This window comes from Somniosus microcephalus, chromosome 8 (genome assembly GCF_052327205.1).
Source record: "Somniosus microcephalus isolate GS21.2 chromosome 8, FLI_Smic_1.0, whole genome shotgun sequence".
Taxonomy (NCBI): Eukaryota; Metazoa; Chordata; class Chondrichthyes; order Squaliformes; family Somniosidae; genus Somniosus; species Somniosus microcephalus.
In genome coordinates, this window is record NC_140994.1 from 110142061 (window position 1) to 110160845 (window position 18785).

Below are 18785 nucleotides of genomic sequence, written 5' to 3' on the forward strand. Positions count from 1 at the left end.
GAGTGTGAGAGAGAGAGAGATTGGGAGTGAGAGAGAGAGAGATTGGGAGTGTGAGAGAGAGAGATTGGGAGTGTGAGAGAGACAGAGATTGGGAGTGTGTGAGAGAGAGAGATTGGGAGTGAGAGAGAGAGAGATTGGGAGTGTGAGAGAGCGAGATTGGGAGTGTGAGATTGAAAGAGATTTGGAGTGTGAGAGAGAGAGATTGGGAGTGAGAGAGAGAGAGAGAAAGTACCCTCCGGACTCAAAGGAAAACCATAAACAATGCCTGCAGGGCAGAACTAGGCCAATTTCCACTAATAATTAGTATCCAAAAATGAGCCACTAAATTTTGGAAGCACCTAAAAATGATGAACCCCCACTGCTATCATTACGAAGCCTTGAAATGCCAAGAGAGGACCATAAAGAATAACTCCCTCAGTCAACTAGTCCTGGGACTCAGTGAAGCAACCACTAACACTCCTAACAATAACCAGCCCCAGGACAGTGACATCGTAGCAGAGAGAATTCGACCCAACACAATTGTCACTGAACAAAAGGAAAAATACCTGTCATATTGGGCAGAAACAACAAAAACCCAAAGCAAACTCAATTGGTACTTGGCCCTAAACAGACAATACAACATGGCTGAGTACCTGACCATGGTAAAGGATAACAAACTGAGAAAAACCTTGACAAGGCACAGACTTAGCGAACATAGCCTAGCGATCGAAAAAGGCAGACACAGGCAGACCAGGCTGCCAAGAGAGGACAGGATATGCTCTCACTGCAGTCAGGTAGTAGTGGAGACAGAGATGCGCATCCTCGCAGCCTGTGGAAAATATCAGGTCATCAGGGAGAATTTCTGCCAAAAATTCTCACAAATATGCCCTGAATTCAGAAATCTGAATGACGACCAAAAACTCCCATACCTACTGGGGGAGGAGAGAAGCTGTGTAGCGCTGGCGGCACACTATGTTACAGCTTGCCATGAACAGAGGGACAACCAGTAAACCTAAGAAAAGAGTATTTATAAATAATGCGAATGTATATTTATACACTCAGGGATATACCTGTTTATACACTGTATGAATAGAACTGCGTTTATGTGTTCAACCATAAATGTATTTTGATGCTATGGCAACATAAGATGTACCTTATCATGCCAATAAAGCGATTTGAATTGAATTGAATTGAATTGAATTGATTGGTAGTGTGAGAGAGAGAGAGATTGGATGTGTGAGAGAGAGAGAGATTGGGAGTGTGAGTGAGAGAGAGATTGGGAGTGTGTGAGAGAGAGAGATTGGGAGTGTGTGAGAGAGAGAGAGAGAGACTGGGAGTGAGAGAGAGAGATTGGTAGTGTGAGAGAGTGAAAGATTGGGAGTGAGAGAGAGATTGGGTGTGTGAGAGAGAGAGACTGGGAGTGAGAGAGAGAGAGAGAGAGATTGGGAGTGCGAGAGAGAGAGAGATTGGGAGTATGAGAGAGAGAGAGACTGGGAGTGTGAGAGAGAGATTGGGAGTGTGAGAGAGAGAGATTGGGTGTGTGACAGAGAGAGATTGGGAGGGTGAGAGAGAGAGAGATTGGGAGTGTGAGAGAGAGAGAGATATTGGGAGTGTGTGAGAGACTGGGAGTGAGAGAGAGAGAGATTGGGAGTGTGAGAGAGAGAGATTGGGAGTGTAAGAGAGAGAGATTGGGAGTGTGTGAGAGAGAGAGTTTGGGAGTGTGAGAGAGAGAGAGACTGGGAGTGTGAGAGGGAGAGAGAGAGAGAGAGATAGTTTGGGATTGTGAGAGAGAGAGAGATTGGGAGTGTGAGAGGAATATTGGGAGTGTGAGAGAGAGAGAGATTGGGAGCGAGAGAGAGAGATAGAGAGAGATTGGGACAGTGAGAGAGAGAGAGATTGGGACAGTGGGAGAGAGAGAGATTGGGAGTGCTAGAGAGAGAGAGATTGGGAGTGTGAGAGAAAGACTTTGGGAGTGTGAGAGAGAGAGAGATTGGGAGTGTGAGAGAGAGATTCCAGGAGTGTGTGTGAGAGAGACTGGGAGTTTGAGAGAGAGAAACTGGGAGTGTGAGAGAGTGAGTCCAGGAGTGTGAGAGAGAGAGACTGGGAGTGTGTGAGAGAGAGAGACGGGGAATGTGAGAGAGAGAGATTGGGAGTGTGAGAGACAGAGTCTGGGAGTGTGAGAGAGAGAGACTGGGAGTGTGTGAGAGAGAGAGACTGGGAGCGTGAGAGCGAGAGAGAGAGATTGGGAGTGAGAGAGAGAGAGAGAGATTGGGAGTGTGAGAGAGAGAGAGATTGGATGTATGAGAGAGAGAGAGTTTGGGAGTGTGAGAGAGAGTGAGATTGCGAGTGTGTGAGAGAGAGAGATTTGGAGTGTGAGAGAGAGAGAGATTGGGAGTTTGAGAGAGAGAGAGATTGGGAGTCTTTGAGTGAGGGACCTGGAGTGTGAGAGAGAGAAACTGGGAGTGTGAGAGAGAGAGTCCAGGAGTGTGTGTGAGAGAGACTGGGAGTGTGTGAGAGAGAGTGGCTGGGAATCTGAGAGAGAGAGATTGGGAGTGTGAGAGAGAGAGGCTGGGAGTGTGAGAGAGAGAGACTGGGAGTGTGTGAGAGAGAGAGAGTGTGAGTGTGAGTGAGAGAAAGTTTGGGAATGTGAGAGAGAGAGACTGGGAGTGAGAGAGAGAGAGAGAGATTGGGAGTGAGAGAGAGAGAGCGATTGGGATTGTGAGAGAGAGAGATTTGGAGTGTGAGAGAGAGAGAGATTGGGAGTGTGTGAGAGAGAGAGATTGGGAGTGTGTGAGAGAGAGAGACTGTGAGTGTGAGAGAGAGGGAGAGATTGTGAGTGTGAGAGAGAGATTGGGAGTGTGAGAGAGAGAGTTTGGGAGTGTGAGAGAGAGATAGATTGGGAGTGAGAGAGAGAGAGATTGGGAGTGTGAGAGAGAGAGATTGGGAGTGTGAGAGAGAGAGAGTTTGGGAGTGTGAGAGAGAGAGATTGGGTGTGTGAGAGAGAGAGACTGGGAGTGAGAGAGACAGAGATTGGGAGTGTGAGAGTGAGAGACTGGGTGTGAGAGAGAGAGAGATTGAGAGTGTGAGAGAGAGACTGGCAGTGAGAGAGAGAGAGAGAGAGAGTGAGAGAGATAGATTGGGAGTGTGAGCGAGAGAGAGATTGGGAGTGTGAGAGAGGGAGAGAATGGGAGTGTGAGAGAGAGAGTGATTGGGAGTGTGTGACAGAGAGAGATTGGGAGGGTGAGAGTGAGAGAGATTGGGAGTGTGAGAGAGAGAGATTGGGAGTGTGAGAGAGAGAGAGATTGGGAGTGTGAGAGAGAGAGACTGGGAGTGAGAGAGAGAGAGATTGGGAGTGTGAGAGAGAGAGATTGGGAGTGTGAGAGAGAGACCAGGAGTGTGAAAGAGAGAGATTGGGAGTGTGAGAGAGAGAGATTGGGAGTGTGAGAGAGAGAGAGATTGGGAGTGTGAGAGAGAGAGATTGGGTGTGTGAGCGAGAGAGATTGGGAGTGTGAGAGAGAGAGATTGGGAGTGTGAGAGAAAGATTGGGAATGTGAGAGCATAGATTGGGAGTGAGTGAGAGAGAGATTGGGAGTGTGTGAGAGAGAAACTGGGAGTGTGAGAGAGAGAGTCCAGGAGTGTGAGAGAGGGAGGCTGTGAGTGTGAGAGAGATAGATTGGGAGTGTGAGAGAGAGAGACTGGGAGTGTGAGAGAGAGAGCGAGATTGGGAGTGTGAGAGAGAGATTGGTAGTGTGAGAGTGAGAGAGATTTGGAGTGTGAGAGAGAGAGATTGGGAGAGAGAGAGAGAGAGAGAGATTGGGAGTGTGAGAGAGAGAGAGTTTGGTAGTGTGAGAGAGAGAGAGATTGGGAGTGTGAGAGAGAGAGAGAGAGATTGGGAGTGTGAGAGAGAGAGTCCAGGAGTGTGTGTGAGAGAGACTGGGTGTGTGAGAGAGAGAAACTGGGAGTGTGAGAGAGTGAGTCCCTGGCCCATCATCCAAACATCAACACAAGGGACCTCTATGACGAAATACATCTACTCAAACAGCGGATGTGGGTCTTCGCAAGAAACCTCATAAACACTGCCAAAAGACGCAGCCCTCCCACCCCCCCTACCATTGGGAGCCCAAACAGGACCACCAATGTCCCCCACCCCCCTTTACAAAACCGACAACAGAACCGTGCTTTTATACCTGACCCAAGACCCCCCTCTAGACCACAGACTGTAGACCAAGAACTGAGAAAGATCATGACGATGCTGAACAGCCTGATAGAAAGCCGGAGAAATTATTAATATTGTTATTTATCATTATCATTATTGTTATCTTATCAGTATTATTACTATTATTAGATAGATATATGTGCATGCCTCATGAAATTTATACTAAATCATCACTTAGCATTATAGAAAATAGTGTTTCCACACTCATCCCACAAAATAGGTCCATTTTATTTCGTTTTATTGAACTATATAAATGCGTTCTTTCCACATAAGCTGCTGGAATATCCAGGGCCTCCGCTCCTCAACTTTTGGGATGAAGAGTACAGACCCTGAATTCCTAAAAGCTATAAAAGACATTGATATAATTGTGTTAACAGAAACATGGTGCCAAAAGGACATGCCGACCCACTGTCCTCCAATGTACCATGAAATCATTGTGCCCTCAGTAAAGAACACTAAAACACGCAAGGGCAGAACCTCCGGGGGAATATTGGTGTGGTATAAGGGAGAACTGGACAAACACATCTCACCAGTAAAACAGGGGAAATCACACGTATGGCTAAAACTAGATAAAAATATAGGAATAGCAAAAAAAGATGTTTACTTATGTGCGATCTACATACCTCCAATAGATTCGCCATATTTCGAAGAGGAGTTATTTGATACTCTCCACATGGAAATCAGCCATTTCCAGGCCCAAGGAAAGGTGATAATATGCGGGGACCTAAATGCAAGGACCGGTTGTGAACCTGACTTCATAGACCCACAGGGAAACAACCATGTGTTTGGCCAGACCCCTTTAGATGTCACACCAGCCATCGCAAATCGGAACAACCTTGATCGTGAAATAAATAAAAGCGGTAGGGAGGTAGTGCAACTCTGCCGAGCCTTAGGCCTGTACATAGTTAATGGTAGGTTCAGAGGGGACTCCCTAGGGAGACTCACATACTCCTCAACTCTTGGGTCTAGTGTGGTGGACTATACAATCACTGACCTGGACCCCTGCGATATCAACGCATTCACTGTCAGGCAGCAATCCCCCCTCTCAGACCATAACCAAATAAATGTGTACCTTAAACTTTCTGCCCAAAATACAGACACAAAAAAGGAACACAGTAAGCTACATAAAAAAAACCAGACATACAGATGGGCCCCAGACAGTGGAGATAAATTCATCACAGCACTAAATTCACCTGATCTCACAAGTAAAATTTCAAAATTTAAAGAAAATCTATATGAGATCACCAGAGATGGTGTAAACACGGCCATAGAGGATATAAATATGATCTTCCATGAGGCAGCTGTAAAAGCCGACCTCGTGAAACAGAAGAGGAAGCGTCACAAAAGACAAAATAAAAATACGAAATGGTTTGACCACGAATGCAAAAATGCCAGAAAAGACCTGAGAAAAATATCAAACCAAAAGCATCGCCAACCAAACAATCCGGACCTACGTACTAGATACAATGAAACCCTCAAAAGATATAAACACACCATTAGGAACAAAACACAAAACTATATCCACAAAATACTCGAAGAAATTGAAAACTCCACCAATCCAAAACAATTCTGGGAAATGTGGAATAACCTGAGTACAACACAATTGCAAGCATTACCAATCCAAGATGGCAACATCTGGAGAACACATTTTGAAAACCTCTACAAAGACATCCCAATAAACAAAACAAACCCAAGTCAACATCAGGTCACAGAAAAACTCCACACATTAGAAGCAACAATTAAAGACAACCAAAACCCTCTAGACTCCCCAATCACATGGAAAGAACTGGCCACAAAAACAAAATCTCTCCACCTAAAGAAAGCCTGTGGCCCAGACAACATCAAAAATGAAATGCTAAAGTTCAGCAATATGGAGATGCAGGGTGCGATACTCAAACTATTCAACATCATATTATGCTCAGGCTGTTTTCCCGATATCTGGTGCCAAGGACTAATCTCCCCCATATATAAAAGTGGAAACAAATCAGACCCAAATAACTACCGCGGCATCTGTGTCAACAGTTGTCTAGGGAAGTTATTCTGCAGTATTCTAAATAGTAGATTACTTGATTTTCTTAACAAACATAATATCCTCAGAAAAAACCAAATAGGCTTTCTTCCAAAACACCGCACCGCCGACCATATCTATACCCTTCACACCCTCATTGAAAAACATAAACACCAAACAAAAAAAGGGAAAATATTCGCCTGTTTCATCGACTTCAAGAAAGCCTTTGACTCTATATGGCACGAAGGGCTCTATTATAAACTTCTTCAGTGTGGAATAGGGGGCAAAGTCTATGACCTTATTAAATCAATGTATCTGAAAAACAAATGCGGGGTCAAAATTGGAGACAAATGCACCGATTTCTTCACCCAGAGAAGAGGCGTCCGGCAGGGCTGCAATTTGAGCCCAACCCTGTTCAACATATACATAAATGAATTAGCAGACATGCTGGAGCAAAGCGAGTCACCAGGTCTCCGTCTCCTGGATGGAGAAGTGAAGTCCCTGTTCTATGCGGACGACCTGGTTCTGCTGTGTCCCACAGAACAGGGATTACAGCAACAACTAGACCTACTCGACAAATACTGCCAAAATTGGGCTCTAACAGTAAATCTAAAGAAAACCAACATCATGATTTTTCAGAAAAGACCCAGATGTCAGGAAAACAAATACCAGTTTACCCTCAGTGATACCGCTATAGGACACACTATGAGCTACACCTACCTTGGTCTAACTATTACAGCATCAGGGAGCTTCAGCATAGCAGTGAATGCACTAAAAGAAAAAGCCCGAAGAGCCCTATATGCAATAAAAAGAAAATTCTACAACATCCAAATCCCAATCAAAATCTGGCTCAAAATTTTTGACAGCATAATCCTGCCCATTGCACTGTACGGTAGTGAAGTATGGGGCCCGCTAAATCACCAAAGCTACACTAAATGGGAAAAACACTCAATAGAAGCCCTACATGCAGAATTCTGCCGAAGCATCCTTCGCACCCAAAGAAAAACGCCAACAAATGCATGCAGAGCCGAACTAGTCAGATACCCACTGATAATAAACATCCAAAAACGAGCACTAAACTTCCTAAATCACCTCAAATCTAGCTCCCCAGACACCCTTCATTTCAAAGCCTTTCAGACCCAAGAGCTAAACCCAGAAAAGAGTCCCCTGAGTCAGCTGCTACTGAAACTAAGTACTCAGCCGGACCCTGACCAGCCCCAGACCAACACAGCCGTCCAAACACCAATCCGAGTGAACCAAATCATTAAAAAATGCAAAGAAACCTACCTGGAACATTGGAACAAAATAACCGAAAGCCAAAGCAGATTAGAATGTTACCGGGCCCTAAAAAGAGAATATAAACTGGCAGACTACCTCACGACCATCAGAGACACAAAACAGAGACAGACCCTCACCAGGTACAGACTAAGCGACCACCAACTGGAAATTGAAAAAGGCAGATACAAGAAATCCTGGCAGCCTAGAGAGAATAGAATATGCGATCAATGTCTGGCTGGCGAGGTTGAAATAGAAATGCATTTCCTCCTAAAATGCGAAAAATTCAACACATCAAGAAACATATTATTCAACAAGCTAAGCCAAACAACCCCAGATTTCAAGGAATTGGATGATCTGTCAAAATTGAGATTAGTCCTAGGAGAAGGAGACAGACCATACCTTGGGGCTAAATATGTAACAACATGTCACAACCTGAGGACTGTTTAAAAGTAAGACTGTTTAAAATTAATATTGAACGTACCAAATGAAGTAGAAAGACTGTTTAAAATTAATATTGTTTAAAAGTAATATTGTATATACCCAACAAATGTCAAATCGATTGACACCTACAGAATGTTGGAAAACTGTACCTTTTTGCTATGTAAGCTTTGGCAATATGGTTCTCTGTAAACTTTCATGCCAATAAAGCATTTGAAATGAACTGAACTGAACTGAACTGAGTCCAGGAGTGTGAGAGAGAGAGACTGGGAGAGTGTGAGAGAGAGAGATGGGGAATGTGAGAGAGAGAGATTGGGAGTGTGAGAGACAGAGTCTGGGAGTGTGAGAGAGAGAGACTGGGAGTGTGTGAGAGAGAGAGACTGGGAGCGTGAGAGCGAGATTGGGAGTGAGAGAGAGAGAGAGAGATTGGGAGTGTGAGAGAGAGAGAGATTGGATGTGTGAGTGAGAGAAAGTTTGGGAATGTGAGAGAGTGAGACTGGGAGTGTGAGAGTGAGAGAGATTGGGAGTGTGAGAGAGAGAGATTGGGAGCGTGAGAGTGAGAGAGACTGGGAGTGAGAGAGAGAGATTGTGAGAGTGTGAGAGAGAGAGAGAGACTGGGAATGAGAGAGAGAGATTGGGAGTGTGAGAGAGAGAGAGATTGGGAGTGATCGAGAGATTGGGTGTGTGAGAGAGAGACTGGGAGTGAGAGAGAGAGAGAGAGATTGGGAGTGAGAGAGAGAGAGCGATTGGGATTGTGAGAGAGAGAGATTTGGAGTGTGAGAGAGAGAGAGATTGGGAGTGTGTGAGAGAGAGAGATTGGGAGTGTGTGAGAGAGAGAGACTGTGAGTGTGAGAGAGAGGGAGAGATTGTGAGTGTGAGAGAGAGATTGGGAGTGTGAGAGAGAGAGTTTGGGAGTGTGAGAGAGAGATAGATTGGGAGTGAGAGAGAGAGAGATTGGGAGTGTGAGAGAGAGAGACTGGGAATCCGAGTGAACCAAATCATTAAAAAATGCAAAGAAACCTACCTGGAACATTGGAACAAAATAACCAAAAGCCAAAGCAGATTAGAATGTTACCGGGCCCTAAAAAGAGAATATAAACTGGCAGACTACCTCACGACAATCAGAGACACAAAACAGAGACAGACCCTCACCAGGTACAGACTAAGCGACCACCAACTGGAAATTGAAAAAGGCAGATACAAGAAATCCTGGCAGCCTAGAGAGAATAGAATATGCGATCAATGTCTGGCTGGCGAGGTTGAAACAGAAATGCATTTCCTCCTAAAATGCGAAAAATTCAACACATCAAGAAACATATTATTCAACAAGCTAAGCCAAACAACCCCAGATTTCAAGGAATTGGATGATCTGTCAAAATTGAGATTAGTCCTAGGAGAAGGAGACAGACCATACCTTGGGGCTAAATATGTAACAACATGTCACAACCTGAGGACTGTTTAAAAGTAAGATTGTTTAAAATTAATATTGAACGTACCAAATGAAGTAGAAAGACTGTTTAAAATTAATATTGTTTAAAAGTAATATTGTATATACCCAACAAATGTCAAATCAATTGACACCTACAGAATGTTGGAAAACTGTACCTTTTTGCTATGTAAGCTTTGGCAATATGGTTTTCTGTAAACTTTCATGCCAATAAAGCATTTGTACTGAACTGAACTGAACTGAGAGAGAGATTGGGAGTGTGAGAGTGAGAGACTGGGAGTGAGAGAGAGAGAGATATTTTGTGTGAGAGAGAGAGAGATTGAGAGTGTGAGAGAGAGACTGGGAGTGAGAGAGAGAGAGAGAGAGAGAGAGATAGATTGGGAGTGTGAGCGAGAGAGAGATTGGGAGTGTGAGAGAGAGAGAGAATGCGAGTGTGAGAGAGAGAGTGATTGGGAGTGTGTGACAGAGAGAGATTGGAAGGGTGAGAGTGAGAGAGATTGGGAGTGTGAGAGAGAGAGAATGGGAGTGTGAGAGAGAGAGAGATTGGGAGTGTGAGAGAGAGAGACTGGGAGTGAGAGAGAGAGAGATTGGGAGTGTGAGAGAGAGAGATTGGGAGTGTGAGAGAGAGACCAGGAGTGTGAAAGAGAGAGATTGGGAGTGTGAGAGAGAGAGATTGGGAGTGTGAGAGAGAGAGAGATTGGGAGTGTGAGAGAGAGAGATTGGGTGTGTGAGCGAGAGAGATTGGGAGTGTGAGAGAGAGAGATTGGGAGTGTGAGAGAGAGATTGGGAATGTGAGAGCATAGATTGGGAGTGAGTGAGAGAGAGATTGGGAGTGTGAGAGAGAGAGTCCAGGAGTGTGAGAGAGAGGCTGTGAGTGTGAGAGAGATAGATTGGGAGTGTGAGAGAGCGATACTGGGAGTGTGAGAGAGAGAGCGAGATTGGGAGTGTGAGAGAGAGATTGGGAGTGTGAGAGTGAGAGAGATTTGGAGTGTGAGAGAGAGAGATTGGGAGAGAGAGAGAGAGAGAGACTGGGGGGAAGAGAGAGAGAGACTGGGGGGAAGAGAGAGAGAGACTGGGGGGAAGAGAGAGAGAGACTGGGGGGAAGAGAGAGAGAGAGAGAGAGACTGGGGGGAAGAGAGAGAGAGACTGTAAGACTGTTTAAAATTAATATTGAACGTACCAAATGAAGTAGAAAGACTGTTTAAAATTAATATTGTTTAAAAGTAATATTGTATATACCCAACAAATGTCAAATCGATTGACACCTACAGAATGTTGGAAAACTGTACCTTTTTGCTATGTAAGCTTTGGCAACATGGTTCTCTGTAAACTTTCATGCCAATAAAGCATTTGAACTGAACTGAACTGAACTGAGAGAGAGAGATTGGGAGTGTGAGAGAGAGAGAGTTTGGGAGTGTGAGAGAGAGAGAGATTGGGAGTGTGAGAGAGAGAGAGAGAGATTGGGAGTGTGAGAGAGAGAGTCCAGGAGTGTGTGTGAGAGAGACTGGGTGTGTGAGAGAGAGAAACTGGGAGTGTGAGAGAATGAGTCCAGGAGTGTGAGAGAGAATATAAACTGGCAGACTACCTCACGACCATCAGAGACACAAAACAGAGACAGACCCTCACCAGGTACAGACTAAGCGACCACCAACTGGAAATTGAAAAAGGCAGATACAAGAAATCCTGGCAGCCTAGAGAGAATAGAATATGCGATCAATGTCTGGCTGGCGAGGTTGAAACAGAATTGCATTTCCTCCTAAAATGCGAAAAATTCAACACATCAAGAAACATATTATTCAACAAGCTAAGCCAAACAACCCCAGATTTCAAGGAATTGGATGATCTGTCAAAATTGAGATTAGTCCTAGGAGAAGGAGACAGACCATACCTTGGGGCCAAATATGTAACAACATGTCACAACCTGAGGACTGTTTAAAATTAAGACTGTTTAAAATTAATATTGAACGTACCAAATGAAGTACAAAGACTGTTTAAAATTAATATTGTTTAAAAGTAATATTGTATGTACCCAACAAATGTCAAATCGATTGACACCTACAGAATGTTGGAAAACTGTACCTTTTTGCTATGTAAGCTTTGGCAATATGGTTCTCTGTAAACTTTCATGCCAATAAAGCATTTTAATTGGAATTGGAATTGGAATTGGAATTGGAGAGACTGGGAGTGTGTGAGAGAGATAGATGTGGAATGTGAGAGAGAGAGATTGGGAGTGTGAGAGACAGAGTCTGGGAGTGTGAGAGAGAGAGACTGGGAGTGTGTGAGAGAGAGAGACTGGGAGCGTGAGAGCGAGAGAGAGAGATTGGGAGTGAGAGAGAGAGAGAGAGATTGGGAGTGTGAGAGAGAGAGAGATTGGATGTGTGAGAGAGAGAGAGTTTGGGAGTGTGAGAGAGAGTGAGATTGCGAGTGTGTGAGAGAGAGAGATTGGGAGTGTGAGAGAGAGAGAGATTGGGAGTTTGAGAGAGAGAGAGACTGGGAATCTGAGAGAGAGAGATTGGGAGTGTGAGAGATAGAGGCTCGGAGTGTGAGAGAGAGAGACTGGGAGTGTGTGAGAGAGAGAGAGTGTGAGTGTGAGTGAGAGAAAGTTTGGGAATGTGAGAGAGTGAGACTCGGAGTGTGAGAGTGAGAGAGATTGGGAGTGTGAGAGAGAGAGATTGGGAGCGTGAGAGAGAGAGAGACTGGGAGTGAGAGAGAGAGATTGTGAGAGTGTGAGAGAGAGAGAGAGAGACTGGGAATGAGAGAGAGAGATTGGGAGTGTGAGAGAGAGAGAGATTGGGAGTGATCGAGAGATTGGGTGTGTGAGAGAGAGACACTGGGAGTGAGAGAGAGAGAGAGAGATTGAGAGTGTGAGAGAGAGAGAGATTGGGAGTGTGAGAGAGAGAATGTTTGGGAGTGTGAGAGAGAGAGACTGTGAGTGTGAGAGAGAGGGAGAGATTGGGAGTGTGAGAGAGAGATTGGGAGTGTGAGAGAGAGAGTTTGGGAGTGTGAGAGAGATAGATTGGGAGTGAGAGAGAGAGAGATTGGGAGTGTGAGAGAGAGAGATTGGGAGTGTGAGAGAGAGAGAGTTTGGTAGTGTGAGAGAGAGAGAGAGATTGGGAGTGTGTGAGAGAGAGAGATTGGGAGTGTGAGAGAGAGAGATTGGGAGTGTGAGGAAGAGAGATTGGGAGTGTGAGAGAGAGAGAGATTGGGTGTGTGAGAGAGAGAGACTGGGAGTGAGAGAGAGAGAGATTGGGAGTGTGAGAGAGAGAGACTGGGAGTGAGAGAGAGAGAGATTTTTTGTGTGAGAGAGAGAGAGATTGAGAGTGTGAGAGAGAGGCTGGGAGTGAGAGAGAGAGAGAGAGAGAGAGAGATAGATTGGGAGTGTGAGCGAGAGAGAGATTGGGAGTGTGAGAGAGAGAGAGAATGGGAGTGTGAGAGAGAGAGTGATTGGGAGTGTGTGACAGAGAGAGATTGGGAGGGTGAGAGTGAGAGAGATTGGGAGTGTGAGAGAGAGAGATTGGGAGTGTGAGAGAGAGAGAGATTGGGAGTGTGAGAGAGAGAGACTGGGAGTGAGAGAGAGAGAGATTGGGAGTGTGAGAGAGAGTGATTGGGAGTGTGAGAGAGAGAGACCAGGAGTGTGAAAGAGAGAGATTGGGAGTGTGAGAGAGAGAGATTGGGAGTGTGAGAGAGAGAGAGATTGGGAGTGTGAGAGAGAGAGAGAGATAGAATCGCCATATTTCGAAGAGGAGTTATTTGATACTCTCCACATGGAAATCAGCCATTTCCAGGCCCAAGGAAAGGTGATAATATGTGGGGACCTAAATGCAAGGACCGGTTGTGAACCTGACTTCATAGACCCACAGGGAAACAACCATGTGTTTGGCCAGACCCCTTTAGATGTCACACCAGCCATCGCAAATCGGAACAACCTTGATCGTGAAATAAATAAAAGCGGTAGGGAGGTAGTGCAACTCTGCTGAGCCTTAGGCCTGTACATAGTTAACGGTAGGTTCAGAGGGGACTCCCTAGGGAGACTCACATACTCCTCAACTCTTGGGTCTAGTGTGGTGGACTATACAATCACTGACCTGGACCCCTGCGATATCAACTCATTCACTGTCAGGCAGCAATCCCCCCTCTCAGACCATAACCAAATAAATATGTACCTTAAACTTTCTGCCCAAACTACAGACACAAAAAAGGAACACAGTAAGCTACATAAAATAAACCAGACATACAGATGGGCCCCAGACAGTGGAGAAAAATTCATCACAGCACTAAAGTCACCTGATCTCACAAGTAAAATATCAAAATTTAAAGAAAACCCATACAAGATCACCAGAGATGGTGTAAACATGGCCATAGAGGATATAAATATGATCTTCCATGAGGCAGCTGTAAAAGCCGATCTTGTGAAACAGAAGAGGAAGCGTCACAAAAGACAAAATAAAAATAAGAAATGGTTTGACCACGAATGCAAAAATACCAGAAAAGACCTGAGAAAAATATCAAACCAAAAGCATCGCCAACCAAACAATCCGGACCTACGTACTAGATACAATGAAACCCTCAAAAGATATAAACACACCATTAGGAACAAAACACAAAACTATACCCACAAAATACTCGAAGAAATTGAAAACTCCACCAATCCAAAACAATTCTGGGAAATGTGGAATAACCTGAGTACAACACAATTGCAAGCATTACCAATCCAAGATGGCGACATCTGGAGAACACATTTTGAAAACCTCTACAAAGACATCCCAATAAACGAAACAAACCCAAGTCAACATCAGGTCACAGAAAAACTCCACACATTAGAAGCAACAATTAAAGACAACCAAAACCCTCTAGACTCCCCAATCACATGGAAAGAATTGGCCACAAAAACAAAATCTCTCCACCTAAAGAAAGCCTGTGGCCCAGACAACGTCAAAAATGAAATGCTCAAGTTCAGCAATATGGAGATGCAGGGTGCGATACTCAAACTATTCAACATCATATTATGCTCAGGCTGTTTTCCCGATATCTGGTGCCAAGGACTAATCTCCCCCATATATAAAAGTGGAAACAAATCAGACCCAAATAACTACCGCGGCATCTGTGTCAACAGTTGTCTAGGGAAGTTATTCTGCAGTATTCTAAATAGTAGATTACTTGATTTTCTTAACAAACATAATATCCTCAGAAAAAAACAAATAGGCTTTCTTCCAAAACACCGCACCGCCGACCATATCTATACCCTTCACACCCTCATTGGAAAACATATACACCAAACAAAAAATGGGAAAATATTCGCCTGTTTCATCGACTTCAAGAAAGCCTTTGACTCTATATGGCACGAAGGGCTCTATTATAAACTTCTTCAGAGTGGAATAGGGGGCAAAGTCTATGACCTTATTAAATCAATGTATCTGAAAAACAAATGCAGGGTCAAAATTGGAGACAAACGCACCGATTTCTTCACCCAAAGAAGAGGCGTCCGGCCGGGCTGCAATTTGAGCCCGACCCTGTTCAACATATACATAAATGAATTAGCAGACGTGCTGGAGCAAAGCGAGTCACCAGGTCTCCGTCTCCTGGATGGAGAAGTGAAATCCCTGTTCTATGCGGACAACCTGGTTCTGCTGTCTCCCACAGAACAGGGATTACAGCAACAACTAGACCTACTTGACAAATACTGCCAAAATTGGGCTCTAACAGTAAATCTAAAGAAAACCAAAATCATGATTTTTCAAAAAAGACCCAGATGTCAGGAAAACAAATACCAGTTTACCCTCAGTGATACCACTATAGGACACACTAAGAGCTACACCTACCTTGGTCTAACTATTACAGCATCAGGGAGCTTCAGCATAGCAGTGAATGCACTAAAAGAAAAAGCCCGAAGAGCCCTATATGCAATAAAAAGAAAATTTAACAACATCCAAATCCCAATCAAAATCTGGCTCAAAATATTTGACAGCATAATCCTGCCCATTGCACTGTACGGTAGTGAAGTATGGGGCCCGCTAAATCATCAAAGCTACACTAAATGGGAAAAACACACAATAGAAGCCCTACATGCAGAATTCTGCCGAAGCATCCTTCGCACCCAAAGAAAAACGCCAACAAATGCTTGCAGAGCCGAACTAGGCAGATACCCACTGATAATAAACATCCAAAAACGAGCACTAAACTTCCTAAATCACCTCAAATCTAGCTCCCCAGACACCCTTCATTTCAAAGCCTTTCAGACCCAAGAGCTAAACCCAGAAAAGAGTCCCCTGAGTCAGCTGCTACTGAAACTAAGTACTCAGCCGGACCCTGACCAGCCCCAGACCAACACAGCCGTCCAAACACCAATCCGAGTGAACCAAATCATTAAAAAATGCAAAGAAACCTACCTGGAACATTGGAACAAAATAACCGAAAGCCAAAGCAGATTAGAATGTTACCGGGCCCTAAAAAGAGAATATAAACTGGCAGACTACCTCACGACCATCAGAGACACAAAACAGAGACAGACCCTCACCAGGTACAGACTAAGCGACCACCAACTGGAAATTGAAAAAGGCAGATACAAGAAATCCTGGCAGCCTAGAGAGAATAGAATATGCGATCAATGTCTGGCTGGCGAGGTTGAAACAGAAATGCATTTCCTCCTAAAATGCGAAAAATTCAACACATCAAGAAACATATTATTCAACAAGCTAAGCCAAACAACCCCAGATTTCAAGGAATTGGATGATCTGTCAAAATTGAGATTAGTCCTAGGAGAAGGAGACAGACCATACCTTGGGGCTAAATATGTAACAACATGTCACAACCTGAGGACTGTTTAAAAGTAAGACTGTTTAAAATTAATATTGAACATACCAAATGAAGTAGAAAGACTGTTTAAAATTGTTTAAAAGTAATATTGTATATACCCAACAAATGTCAAATCGATTGACACCTGCAGAATGTTGGAAAACTGTACCTTTTTGCTATGTAAGCTTTGGCAATATGGTTCTCTGTAAACTTTCATGCCAATAAAGCATTTGAACTGAACTGAACTGAACTGATAGATTGGGAGTTTGAGAGAGAGAGAGATTGGAAGTGTGAGAGAGAGAGATTGGGAGTGTGAGAGAGAGAGAGATTGGGAGTGTGTGTCAGAGAGAGATTGGGAGGGTGAGAGAGAGAGAGATTGGGAGTGTGAGAGAGAGAGATTGGGAGTGTGAGAGAGAGAGATTGGGAGTGTGAGAGAGAGAGACTGGAAGTGAGAGAGAGAGAGATTGGGAGTGTGAGAGAGAGAGATTGGGAGTGTGAGAGAGAGAGAGATTGGGAATATGAGAGAGAGAGTTTGGGAGTGTGAGAGAGAGAGACCAGGAGTGTGAAAGAAAGAGACTGAGAGTGTGAGAGAGAGAGATTGGGAGTGTGAGAGAGAGAGATTGGGAGTGTGATAGAGAGAGAGACTGGGAGTGAGAGAGAGAGATTGGGAGTGTGTGAGAGCGAGAGAGAGACTGGGAGTGAGAGAGAAAGTATGGGAGTGTGAGAGAGAGAGATTGGGAGTGTGAGAGAGAGAGAGAGATTGGGAGTGAGAGAGAGAGAGAGATTGGGAGTGTGAGAGAGATAGATTGGGAGTGTGAGAGAGGGAGAGATTGGGAGTGTTTGAGAGAGAGAGCTTGGGAGGGTGAGAGAGAGAGAGATTGGAAGTGTGAGAGAGAGAGATTGGGAGTGTGAGAGAGAGAGAGATTGGCAGTGTGAGAGAGAGAGATTGGGAGTGAGAGAGAGAGAGATTGGGAGTGAGAGAGAGAGAGAGAGATTGGGAGTGAGAGAGAGAGAGAGATTGGGAGTGTGAGAGAGAGAGATTGGGAGTGTGAGAGAGGGAAAGATTGGGAGTGTGTGAGAGAGAGAGATTGGGAGGGTGAGAGAGAGAGAGATTGGGAGTGTTAGAGAGAGAGACTGGGAGTGAGAGAGAGAGATTGGGAGTGTGTGAGAGAGAGAGATTGGGAGTGAGAGAGATTGGGTGTGTGAGAGAGAGAGAGACTGTGAGTGAGAGAGAGATATTGGGAGTGTGTGAGAGAGAGAGATTGGGAGTGTGAGAGAGAGAGATTGGGAGTGTGAGAGAGAGCGAGATTGGAGTGTGAGAGAGAGAGAGATTGGGAGTGTGAGAGAGAGACTGGGAGTGAGAGGGAGAGAGATTGGGAGTGTGAGAGAGAGAGATTGGGAGTGTGAGAGAGAGAGAGAGACTGGGAGTGTGTGAGAGAGAGAGAGACTGGCAGTGTCAGAGAGAGAGAGAGAGAGATTGGGAGTGAGAGAGAGAGAGATTGGGAGTGTTAGAGAGAGAGTCTGGGAGTGAGAGAGAGAGAGAGAGAGAGAGATTGGGAGTGTGAGTGAGAGAGAGATTGGGAGTGAGAGAGCGAGAGATTGGGAGTGTGAGAGAGAGAGAGATTGGGAGTGTGAGAAGGAGAGAGATTTGGAGTGTGAGAGAGAGAGACTGGGACTGTGAGAGAGAGAGAGAGAGAGAGATTGGGAGTGTGAGAGAGATAGAGATTGGGAGAGTGAGAGAGAGAGTGATTGGGAGTGTGAGAGAGAGAGATTGGGAGTGTGAGAGAGAGAGAGATTGGGAGTGAGAGAGAGAGAGATTGGGAGTGTGTGAGAGAGACTGGGAGTGAGAGTGAGAGAGAGACAGAGAGATTGGGAGTGTGAGAGAGAGACTGGGAGTGTGAGAGAGAGAGAGAGAGAGAGATTGGGAGAGTGAGAGAGAGATATTGGGAGTGTGAGAGAGAGAGAAATAGGGAGTGTGAGAGAGAGAGGGACAGGGACTGTGAGAGAGAGAGAGAGATTGGGAGTGTGAGAGAGATAGAGAATGGGAGTGTGAGCAAGAGAGAGATTGGGAGTGTGAGAGAGAGAGAGATTGGGAGTGAGAGAGAGAGAGATTGGGAGTGTGAGAGAGAGAGAGAATGGGAGTGTGAGAGAGAGAGAGATTGGGAGTGTGAGAGAGAGAGATTGGGTGTGTGAGAGAGAGCGAGATTGTGAGTGTGAGAGAGAGAGAGATTGGGAGTGTGAGAGAGAGAGAGATTGGGAGTGTGAGAAAGAGATGGACTGGGACTGTGAGAGAGAGAGATTGGGAGTGTGAGAGAGAGAGACCAGGAGTGTGAAAGAAAGAGACTGAGAGTGTGAGAGAGAGAGATTGGGAGTGTGAGAGAGAGAGATTGGGAGTGTGATAGAGAGAGAGACTGGGAGTGAGAGAGAGAGATTGGGAGTGTGTGAGAGAGAGAGAGAGATTGGGAGTGAGAGTGAGAGAGATTGGGAGTGAGAGAGAGAGAGAGAGATTGGGAGTGAGAGAGAGAGAGAGATTGGGAGTGTGAGAGAGAGAGATTGGGAGTGTGAGAGAGGGAAAGATTGGGAGTGTGTGAGAGAGAGAGATTGGGAGTGTTAGAGAGAGAGACTGG